The sequence below is a fragment of the Schistocerca serialis genome, chromosome 2 (assembly GCF_023864345.2).
Source record: "Schistocerca serialis cubense isolate TAMUIC-IGC-003099 chromosome 2, iqSchSeri2.2, whole genome shotgun sequence".
Lineage (NCBI taxonomy): Eukaryota > Metazoa > Arthropoda > Insecta > Orthoptera > Acrididae > Schistocerca > Schistocerca serialis.
This window is the reverse complement of record NC_064639.1, coordinates 903,436,774-903,442,784: the sequence shown is the minus strand read 5'-3', so window position 1 is coordinate 903,442,784 and position 6,011 is coordinate 903,436,774.

Here is a 6,011-nt window from a genome sequence, read left to right as displayed (position 1 = left end):
ATGGACTTAAACAGAGTGGACATTTCTGGAATCGATGTCTACATAAAACTCTAAAAATATGAATATGAAGCAATCTAAAGCAGATCCCAAAATATACTATAAAAGGGGAAGAGAAGGGATAATAATAATGGCAATATGGGTGAAGGACTTCTTTATCCTGGCTGAAAACGAAACCCAAATGAGAATTTTTAAGAAACAGCTGGAAACCAAGTTTAAGGTGCTTGATTTGCGAGAAGTTAAACGTTATTTAGGTATCCAAATCACTTAGGATGAAGAGAGACAAGAATTAGGCATAAATCAATCATCATATGCGGAAAAAATCTTAAAGAAATGTGGTACGAGTGATTGTAAACCCATAATACTCCAATGAAAGTAGAAGTGAAGTTAAATATAAATGTGACAGATGTGGAATGTGATAAGAATGTTCCATATTTAGAAGCAGTAGACAGTCTGTTATATTTGTCTCAAACTTTACGACCCGACACTGCTTTTGCCACCAACGCAGTGAGCAGATATTGCATAGACCCAAAGGAGAAGCACTGGAAAGTTGTGAAAAGGATATTCGGATATCTAAGAGGAACTTCAAACCACGAATTAAAGTACCATAGAGAAGGTAATGCAAAACTAGAATGCTACAGCGATGCGAACTGGGGGAGTGAATTGGGAGATACGCACTCCACTACTGGCTGCTGCTTTAAATTAATGGTGGGGTCTCATTTCGTGGTCCTGTCAAAAGAAAAAAAACTGTTGCATTGAGTACCGTAGAGGCCGAGTATATGGAGGTATATTACAGCACACAGGAAGCATTGTGGCTAAGAACATTAATATGTGAAATAGATCCCAATTTATTCGTGCAACCTATAACTATCTTCTGTGACAGTAAAGGAGCCATTAACATAGCTGCAAATGATGTTACTAGTGCTAGGACAAAACAAATTGATATAAGGCACCATTTTATTCGGGACCACATAGAGCGACAGAACATGGCCGTGGACTATCTGCGCACAGAAGACATGTTGGCTGACCTGACAAAACCCTTGGAAAAAGAAAAGTTTGAACAGATTGTGGAGCTATTTGGTTTATCTTGTGAAGGCAAGCCACAAAATATATGTTCACAGGGGAGTGTTGGAATTGTATGAACAATATATTTCGTGTGAGGCGGCGGCAAAGTGCATCATGTGGAATATACGAGGTGCATTCAAGTTCTAAGGCCTCTGATTGTTTTTCTAATTAACTGCTCACCCGAAATCGATGAAACTGGCGTTACTTCTCGACGTAATCGCCCTTCAGACGTACACATTCTTCACAACGCTGACGCCATGATTCCATGGCAGCGGCGAAGGCTTCTTTAGGAGTCTGTTTTGACCACTGGAAAATCGCTGAGGCAATAGCAGCACGGCTGGTGAATGTGCGGCCACGGAGAGTGTCTTTCATTGTTGGAAAAAGCCAAAAGTCACTAGGAGCCAGGTCAGGTAAGTAGGGAGCATGAGGAATCACTTCAAAGTTGTTATCATGAAGAAACTGTTGCGTAATGTTAGCTCGATGTGCAGGTGCGTTGTCTTGGTGAAACAGCACACGCGCAGCTCTTCCCGGACGTTTTTGTTGCAGTGCAGAAAGGAATTTGTTCTTCAAAACATTTTCGTAGGATGCACCTGTTACCATAGTGCCCTTTGGAACACAATGGGTAAGGATTACGCCTCGCTGTCCCAGAACATGGACACCATCATTTTTTCAGCACTGGCGGTTACCCGAAATTTTTTTGGTGGCGGTGAATCTGTGTGCTTCCATTGAGCTGACTGGTGCTTTGTTTCTGGATTGAAAAATGGCATCCATGTCTCATCCGTTGTCACAACCAATGAAAAGAAAGTCCCATTCATGCTGTCGTTGCGCGTCAACATTGCTTGGCAACATGCCACACGGGCAGCCATGTGGTCATCCGTCAGCATTCGTGGCACCCACCTGGATGACACTTTTCGCATTTTCAGGTTGTCATGCAGGATTGTGTGCACAGAACCCACAGAAATGCCAACTCTGGAGGCGATCTGTTCAACAGTCATTCGGCGATCCCCCAAAACAATTCTCTCCACTTTCTCGATCATGTCGTCAGACCGGCTTGTGCGAGCCCGAGGTTGTTTCGGTTTGTTGTCTCACGATGTTCTGCCTTCATTAAACTGTTGCACCCACGAACGCACTTTCGACACATCCATAACTCCATCACCACATGTCTCCTTCAACTGTCAATGAATTTCAATTGGTTTCACACCACGCAAATTCAGAAAACGAATGATTGCACGCTGTTCAAGTAAGGAAAACGTCGCCATTTTAAGTATTTAAAACAGTTCTCATTCTCGCCGCTGGCGGTAAAATTCCATCTGCCGTACGGTGCTGCCATCTCTGGGACGTATTGACAATGATCGCGGCCTCATTTTAAAACAATGCGCATGTTTCTATCTCTTTCCAGTCCGGAGAAAAAAAATCGGAGGCCTTAGAACTTGAATGCACCTCGTTATAGACCTCTCTGGTGCTATTGTAAGGCTCTGAGTTTTATGTGTGTAATGCAATGTGCCTTGGTTGTTGTGTTCGATGTGTTTTACCTGGAAGTGCAAATATAGTTACTGGCACTAAACGTCTTTACTCACTATTACTTATTCAACTGTGTCGACTCTAATATTATATCCTTATTAATTCTGTTATTACATCAGTTATTTTGCCTTCCAAAAAGCAAAACTTATCTACTACTTTTAGTCTCATTTCATATTCTAACTCCATCAACATCACCTGACTTAATTCGACTACACTCAAATTATGCTTGTATTACGCATTCTGATAAACTGATCTTGTACGTCTCTGACGCAACAACAGTGTCATAGGCAAATCTCAGAGCTCATATTTCTCCTCTCTGAGTTTTAATCTCTTTCCCACTTTTCCTTCTCGGCTTTCTTTTACTGCTTGTTTTACGTACAGATTAAATATTATGAGGGATAAACTAAAACCCTGGGTCACTCCATTCTCTATTACTGTCTCATTAGCCGCGCGAGATTAGCCGAGCGGTCTAGGCGCTGCAGTCATGGACTGTGCGGCTGGTCCCGGCGGAGGTTCGAGTCCTCCCTCGGGCATGGATGTGTGCGTTTGTCCTTAGGATAATTTAGGTTAAGTAGTATGTAAGCTTAGGGACTGATGACCTTAGCAGTTAAGTCCCATAAGATTTCACACACATTTGAACTGTCTTATTTTCAAGTTTCTTGGTTGTTATAACTGCGAAACTGAAATCATTCTGTTCGTCCACGAGACTCAGAACGTCCCAGGCAAAGGCGCCATGGTTGCTGACGTGTACCTTGACTTACGAAAGGCCTTCGATGCAGTTCAGCGCTATCGATTAGTGTGTAAAAGTATACGAGTGTGCGAGGCATCGGGGCAGATTTGTGACTGGATTCAAGACTTTCTATCAGATAATACTCAAACGTCGCTCTTAACGGAACAAAATTGGCAGTGTCGAATGGAATTTCTGGAGTACGTCAAGGAAGTGTGATAGGACTGTTACTGTGTACCAGTATGTAGACAGAGACAGTCTGAAAAGCTTGTAAGAGTGTTGCAGGAAATATAGTGCTGAGAAATAACTCTTATGAAAAGAATTCGATACGTTGCGCCCTTTCCAAGTTAATTTGCATTTAAGTTAGCCAATCAGGCCGTTGCGTCCGCAGATTCAAGCCACATAGTCAGTATCTGTTATTGTCATGGCTCCCAACAAAATTTTCTCGAGGACCCCCTCAGCGAGCATGATTGGTACCTTGTCATATCACAGTATGAAGTACCTAAAAAAGACAAATTAAGAGTCTTTTTAAACTTTTCTATTTTTGGTACTTAGAAAAAACATTGACATATTCATTATTGAAAAAATATTGAGCTTAAAACTTTTTCAATGTAGCCATCATCGTTATCGTTCAATTTTTGATTATTGATCCAAAATCTTTGTCTTCAAATCTCTGTGTCTAGTATAACAAACTCCTTAAAAAAATAAAAATTGAGTATGAACTGAAAATGACAGAAAATAACTGAGTGTATTGGTCTTTCAAGTGTATTACACTTGAGATTGCATTGAGTAAACATGTGTGAAAAATAAGATACCACTAATTTCATACAAGGTATTATTTATTTGAAAAATACAATTACAACAGAGTACTCCATCAGTATCCAGTTAGTTTTAATTTTCAGTTCTTCATGAGATGAGTTCAATCTGACTTTTGAGTCCGTTATTTCTGAAATATTAGGTTCCAAACTTGAAACTTTCACTCTGAAATCCGACCGCATGTCGAGCCGATTCCTATATTTGTTTTTCATGGAACACATGGAAGAAAATGATTGCTCACACCGATATGTGGTTGCAAATGGAACGATCTTTTTCATTGCCTTATCTCCAAGTTTCTTGTAGTTTCTGCAAAGAGGCCGCTAGCGCAGTCTAACGGCATACAGCAGAACTATTTGCCTCTATCTAATTCTAGTTTTGCGCTAGAGTGTGCTGGTGTCAGTTGGCTCTAGGATGACGCTAGACGCAGAAGTTAGAAGTCGTTAAAGCTCTGCTCATGCAGGAAGCGGCCAAAACAAAAAAATCTGTTATCACACGAAATATATTTAATGTATTTTTTATTCTAATAGCATCTTGCGGACCCCTCTGGCATAGCTCGCGGACTCCCTTTTTTATTCTAATAGCATCTTGCGGACCCCTCTGGCATAGCTCGCGGACTCCCGGACCACCTGTTAGGACTACTCGGCCATTGGCTCGGGCTTGATCCTTACTATCGTCCCCATACAATTTAGTATCGCTCTCTTGTTCGGTTTTAGGAAAAACAAACGCTGCTTGAATTTGCGAGCGCAAAGGCCTGATTAGCTAACTTTACCCATTAACTCGGAAACGGCGCGAAAGATTCGTAATAGTTAACTCTAAGTAAACGCTACACTGCAATACCTTTAGAAGATTTAAAGACAATTATCGCAAGCATTGTCCCTGCGGAGCGGTTAACTAATATTATTGTAATATTCCGGCTGCGAGTACCAGAGATGATGCGCTATCGTAATTGAGACGACCACTCTCTTTGCTGTGAAGAAGAGCATCTATGTCTTTTGTAATTGTTGTAGATATGGAATGTCTATTGGACTTTGTTTCTTGGGGGTGAGATAATTTGTTTGCATATAGACGGAATTTGAAGTGCAGAGGAGATACAATTTGTAATCGCAATTATCAAGAATAAAAAAATTATCTTGTTAAAAAGAAGGTTAATATCGTCTACGAACTTTTATTCGATGTTGGCTCTCCCGGTCTTCATAAAACGATTAGTGTGTTTAGCAATCCAGCGCGTAGTGATTTCTTCGCAAATTAACAATACTGCGCGAAGCTGCTATTATCGCGGCCCGAAAGACGCGCAGTATTTCGCCGTCACCTTGTGTATTAAAGACTTTCCCTAAGCGACCAGTCTGTTAGAAGATATCATACTACGACTGCTGTTCAGCCTTCTCATTCTGAAAGCGTTTCCAGAAAATCTTACGGTGACTGTGAGTACTTTAGCTGTCACGAGAGACAGAGTTTTTCGCGAGTTGTAGCAGGTTTCTCCGACTTCGGCTGGCATTCTCTGAGAACCGGAGAAACAGAAACCTCCGACCGCCAACTCATCCTGTACCTAACCTGTGCTCTCCTTACAGCAGCCACGAGGAAAACATATTCATCTGTAGGCAAATTTTTTCAGTTTTTTATATTAGACAGGTCAAAATTTTAAAATCTATGCATCTAGGCAAAAAATCAAAAGAGGGTTTAAATGCAGTACCTGTCTTATCTGTGTCAAAGTCAAAGGTCAAGTTAATTTTTCTTTACGACGTAGCAGTACATTACAGATAGCGATGGGAGCTGCGTGACGCTGTTCACAGACCAAACACTTGTCTGTGCAAACGTAATAATCCCAGAGGACAGTAGGGAAGTGCAGGAACACCTGCGGAGGATAGATGATTGATGGAGGGAAGGG